This window comes from Chelon labrosus, assembly GCF_963514085.1.
Source record: "Chelon labrosus genome assembly, chromosome: 5".
NCBI lineage: Eukaryota > Metazoa > Chordata > Actinopteri > Mugiliformes > Mugilidae > Chelon > Chelon labrosus.
The window spans coordinates 16,225,410-16,231,409 of record NC_140341.1 but is presented as its reverse complement, the minus strand read 5'-3'; positions in this window follow the sequence as shown (position 1 = coordinate 16,231,409).

Below are 6,000 nucleotides of genomic sequence, written 5' to 3'. Positions count from 1 at the left end.
TAGAAACAAGCGAAAACATTTAAATTGGTTGCTTTTCACCAGCTTCCAGGACGCTGAGGTCTGTTCTCTGTAAATGTAACTGAAGTGGCCTCAATTAGAAATTTTAAAAGCCCCCTATTGTCCAGCCAACACATATTCCTATAAAACATATGCAGAGTGGGTTAGGTGCAATATTCGCAGAGCCGTCAAGAAAATGGATGCATTTCTCCATCCACATGGTAACAATTGCTTAATTTCACCTCGACCTTTAATTGAAAGACACAGAGTGGGCTCATTGGTCTTATGCACTTCAAAGATGCATTGTGGACTATTATGCACATCGCTATGTTCAACCCAAGGAGGCCATAATACTCAAACTCCATGTGAATAGAGAAATGACGTTCAATAGATGTGATAAGCTTTATAAGTACTAAGTGATATGCAAATCAGTTTTCCTTTCTCCCCGTTCCTTCCGTGTTGTCTCCTCAAAATCTTATCACAGGAGGAAAATATCGGCAGTAATTCATCTCTGACTGTACAATTTCCTTAAACTGAACAGCAAAGCTTCATTTATATATATATATATATGTATTAAACTGGAAGAAGTCATTATTAATTTAGTAGAAATATTTTTCTCACAATCACGTCTTGCATGCCATTTAATGTACTTGCTTGTTTCTCCATGGCTCTCTGGCTCCATCCTGTGTTTCAGTTGGAATAATGTATTCTGTTTATTTACACACTTGAAAGAGGTCGGCTCGATTCAAATAACAGAATCCAAATAGCTCTAAAAGATAATAATATATTTGTTGAGAGAATTCAGCACTATTTTGATGCAGCTGCTTCTCAGTGAAACAGTAAATTAGCCTGCGAGTGTGTGTGTGCGTCTGCAATATTTCTTCTGCTGTTACTTTAAAAGGTGCTAGAAATATTTTATTAGGATTTGGATTTGATTGCGTTAAAATCAGCTGGCAGATTTAGTATTGTTAAGTAGTTTTTAATATTATACTATGTATGCTAGCGTGGCTTAATTTTGAGGGCTGAGGAAGTTCAGCTTGGCTTCTAGGCTATATGCACTAACAATAAATACAAAAATATCACTGTAATATTGTTCATATTTAAGGAGTAAACGAGTGACCTTTAAAGACACATGCAAATAAATGTATGGCGTGCACTAAAACGTTGCCTATGACCTTGTGTAAGGCGCTCATGAAATTCATTTTAGTTTACATTGGGTAATTGCCTCTATTCTGCATTGTTTACATATCTGCTTCCTTTCCTTTCCAGTTAAATCAGGTGATTGTGGACGGTTCACGACCTCTGTAAGATGATCGAGACTGTTCGTTTCCCTGCTGCTGTTAGCTTTCTTCTTTTTTTCACTGACTGATCAATACAAACAACACCTATGCCTCCACCCTGTTCATTTCCAGATTTTAAACTTAATTATGGACACCATGCAGTGGCGATCCTAGGTTCTATGGGGCCCCAGGTATAGACGTACTATCCCCCCATTCCAAAATCTTTTTAAAAAGGGGCTTTATGGTTGTGATATATATATATGCCAAAGGCTGCCCATTTTGGGTCCCCATTCTTTTTTTTTTTTTTTTTTTTTTTAACACCTGACACCATTTTCCATTTCTGCCAACTTGAATCCTACTCACTGGACCACTGCACACCACTGCTGCCACCTTTGGGTTATACTGCTCCCTAAAAATCACAAAATGCTCTTAACATATCAGATTATTTAAGGATCCATCTCAGCTGAATCTCTTTTATAATTTTTATAATTAATTTTAATTCATGTTTTTTTTTAGTTTTATTCAAATTTTAATTAAAAAAAACTTTAGCAGCTATGTTTCCCTCACTTGCTAGTATTTTATCTTATCTTGTCTGATTTCATTTAACTTTCTGCATACCCCCGAGTTAGAGATGATGTTTTTATTTTACAGGCACGGCATCCCATGTCATTCACATGACAAGCCGTGACCGTAACAAACGAAAAAAAAAAAACACTGGTGAGATCGTCAGATTCTGCACATGCAACATGTATTTACTGAAATTATCATGAAGTAATTTCAACAGAGAAATTCCATTTGACTTTCAGGAATTCTGTTCACTAATCCTGTTGAGTGCATTGAACCGCACAGGGCCTGTTGTGTAAAGGACTCGGTGGTCACACTTGAGTTTTCTCATGGAGCCACATTTACGTCTGCTCCATGTACAGACTCTGGTGTTTATCTGATACTTTACCTCTTTTAATAGTTTTTTTTATATATATACTAGAGACAGATTTTAAATCTGACCTTTTTTTAGGATTGTAGTCACTTCCAGAAAAGGTACGCTGCTATTTTAGTGTTAAGGAAAGATCTAAATGACTGTGTTAACCAAGCTCAAATTAGTTTTTCAGAGACAAATTCACATTTTATCATCTAAAACGAATCTTAAAGTCAAAAGCATCTTCCCCCTCATTTTAATCCTGTGTCGTGTATCTTATAAGTATTGCACATTCCTTTTATTCTACTATTAATCTCAATAATATGTCAAATGTATAGCTTTTACTGCACCAGCCAGTTTAACAATCAGTTGAAAACCTTGGAAAGTTCTTTAGACAAAAGACCCCTCCTCCCCCTCCTCACTTGTCAGCAGCCACATGACAAGCCTCTGGAATGCATCAGGAGTATGGCCCAGAGAAATGTAAAGGTCCAGCGGTTTCACTTGTTAGAGAACATCTATGATGAGCGTTGAGCTGGGCCCTTGGCTGGAGGTCGCTCAGGATTGCTTAAGGGCAGCGAGAAACGCAACATATTTGTAAATTCGCACCATCCTACGTAACATGACCACTATACAGAAAGTCATTGTCTTGTTTTCAGTCACAAGTGAAGCCTCTTGGATGTTGAATGTGTGGATGGTGATAGATTTGACCCTCTATGATATAAGTGATAAAAGAGACATAAAAAAGGTTTATTTTCTGGCTAATTGGCAGTATCTGACTAAATACATTTGGTGGGGGGTACGAAAAGAAAAAGGAAGTTGAAAGTACACAGAAAAAAGAAGTAAAAACAGTGTCCAACCTGACTACCGTCGTAATTTCAAACCTGAATACTGTCAGTGCTAAACGAGGCAGTCACATGAAATTCAGTCCCCAAACCTCAACACCTTCCCCTCAGTTCTCTGAGAGAGAGCTCTTTGATAAATTTAAATCATATCAAACATTAACAGAGAAGAGTTCCTCTGCCTTTAGGGTGTTTCAGATTGTTGGTGTTGCTCAAACTCTTTCTAAGAAAGCAAACTTTGAGCTCTCTGTTTTCTGATGAGCCTTCTGGTGTTTATTACACTGTCGCAGATTGACTACTGCACATCTCCTGACGAACTCCTGACGTGGTGAATGTCACGTCTGCTTTTGTTTGTAAGCAAACACTTTTAAAAGTGACTAGATTTCAGTGCAAAAAGTTCTGAGCATTGGTGGAAAGCACTGTAGTAGGGAGTATTTCCACATACTTGATGAACCGCTATTTTGCTGCAATGACCGACTGGGCTCCTCACCTATCTTCTCGGAGACTTCCATGTTGTTATTGTCGCATGATCGGCGACTAGTCGACTTCCTGCTCTTCCTGGCACAGGAATAAAATTTAGAGATACTTTTTACATGTACATATTAGATACAGTTACTCATTGCAGATTTAGATTAATATCATAAAACAGGACCAACTTATTATCTATTATTACAGGTTAAGAGAAGACCTTCAGCTGCCACAATCCATATAACAAGTGATGTTAACATAATACATCATAATAATCCACATTGCACACGTTATTTCGAGTTTTTCACATGGAGCCACGTTTATATTTGCTATGTAGGCTACCTGTGTTCATCTGATACTTTATCTCTTTTACTGGCATGTTGAAGAGCTCATGGACTTTAAAAAAAAAAAGAAGTAAAAACAGTGTCCAACGTGACTACCTTCGTAATTTCAAACCTGAATACTGTCAGTGCTAAACGAGGCAGTCACATGAAATTCAGTCACCAAACCTCAACACCATCCCCTCAGTTCTCTGAGAGAGAGCTCTTTGATAAATTTAAATCATACCAAACATTAACAGAGTAGAGTTCTTCTGCCTTTAGGGGTTTCAGATTGTTGGTGTTGCTCAAAGTCTTTCTAAGAAAGCCTTCTGGTGTTTATTACACTGTCGCAGATAGCTACTGCACATCTTTTACATAACTCCTGGCGAACTCCTGACGTGGTGTAAATATTTCACCTCTGCTTTTGTTTGTTGGCAAACACTTTTAAAAGTGACTAGATTTCGATGCAAAAAGTTCAGAGCATTGGTGAAAAGCACTATAGTAGGGGTTGAGCAACTTCGGATTTTTTGAAGTCGAGTCGACGTCGACTAGTCGATGACGTCACACAAAGACACAGTACAAAATAATGCTTTGCAACAATGAAATCTATATTCTTGACCTGAAAATGTAAAAAGAAGCTATGGAGGCTTTCTGCAAGGTAGCCTAATTGAAGCTGAAGCTACTGTCGGCCGTAGCCCACGTCTACAACCACAGCAACAAAGTCAACTAATAAAACACAACAGAACGTAAACACTTGAGCTTATCAATGCCGTGCGCTGCAGAAATGTTCAGCCTAATCGATTCGGCACCGTCAATAGCATGTAGACTACTATTTCACAGCGTGTTGTAAGATTACATAATGTAACCGGGATAGAAACAGCAATAAAGCATAGCAGCTAAAGGTCTAATAACTTTAGACACTGAAATTTACCAGAAAATTGTTGATTTGTAACCTGCTAAGTTCTCTCTGTTACCGCGGGGCGTTTAGTGAAGTCTTAATTGACTCCTTGAGAGGATTTGGATCGTTCCTCTGCTAGCGTTAGCTTTTCGGATGAGTTTTTGAGTAGCTACATTTGTTGTAGGACTGACTTACATATTCTGCATGTCACGGCAGAATGGGCTTCATCTTAAGTGGAGTATTTCCACACACTTGATGAACCGCTATTTTGCTCAATGACCGACTGGGCTCCTCACCTATCTTCTCGGAAACGTCCATGTTGTTATTGTCGCGTGATCGGCGACTAGTCGACTTCCTGCTCTTCCTGGCACAGGAGTAAAATTTAGAGATACTTTTAACTACAGTTACTCATTGCAGATTTAGATTAATATCATAAAACAGAACCAACTTACTATTACTACAGGTTAAGAGAAGACCTTCAGCTGCCACAATCCATAACAAGTGATGTTAACATAATACATCATAATAGGCCTAATCCACATTGCACACTTTATTTGGAGTTTTTCATATGGAGCCACGTATTTGCTATGTAACTGTGTTCATCTGATACTTTACCTCTTTTACTGGCATGTTGAAGAGCTCATAGACTTTAAAAATCATATGAGACTGTTATTGAGCAAAGTATTCATCACCTGAAAAGTATACAAAAGGACCACATTGAGTACTTTTGCTTTGCATACTTCAGTGTTTTGATGCCAATATCTTTTATTTAACTTTGATTCTACTTCTACTTCTAAGATGCGAGTACATATTTTTCACTGCTGGATATCAGAAAACTATTTTTTTATTTTGTTTTATTTTAGATTAATGCATTCAGTTATGTTGATATATTTTTTGGGTGAAATCTACAAAAGCATACCTCTATAGGACAATGAGTGAAAAATAAGTGTTGGGTGTTCTCACCTCACATGCACAGTAAAGGGTGTCAGCTGAGACCTATGGGGTGAAATGATGAAACACCAAACTAAACTGTTAAACTGACCCGTTCCAGCCAAAAAGCTTCTAAAAACTTCTCTATAAATAAAAGTGATAAATTTATCATTCAGATTTAGCACACTTGTAGTGGGAGCACTGATTTGAAAGCTGATTCTCCAAATTTTCATCAAGCTAAGATATTTGAGAATGACTTTAGGAAAGACATCACAATGACGATTAACTCACTGATACAAAGCAGCTATACAAAACATTATAGTCCCTTCAGGCAGTTTCTTGATAGCCATAC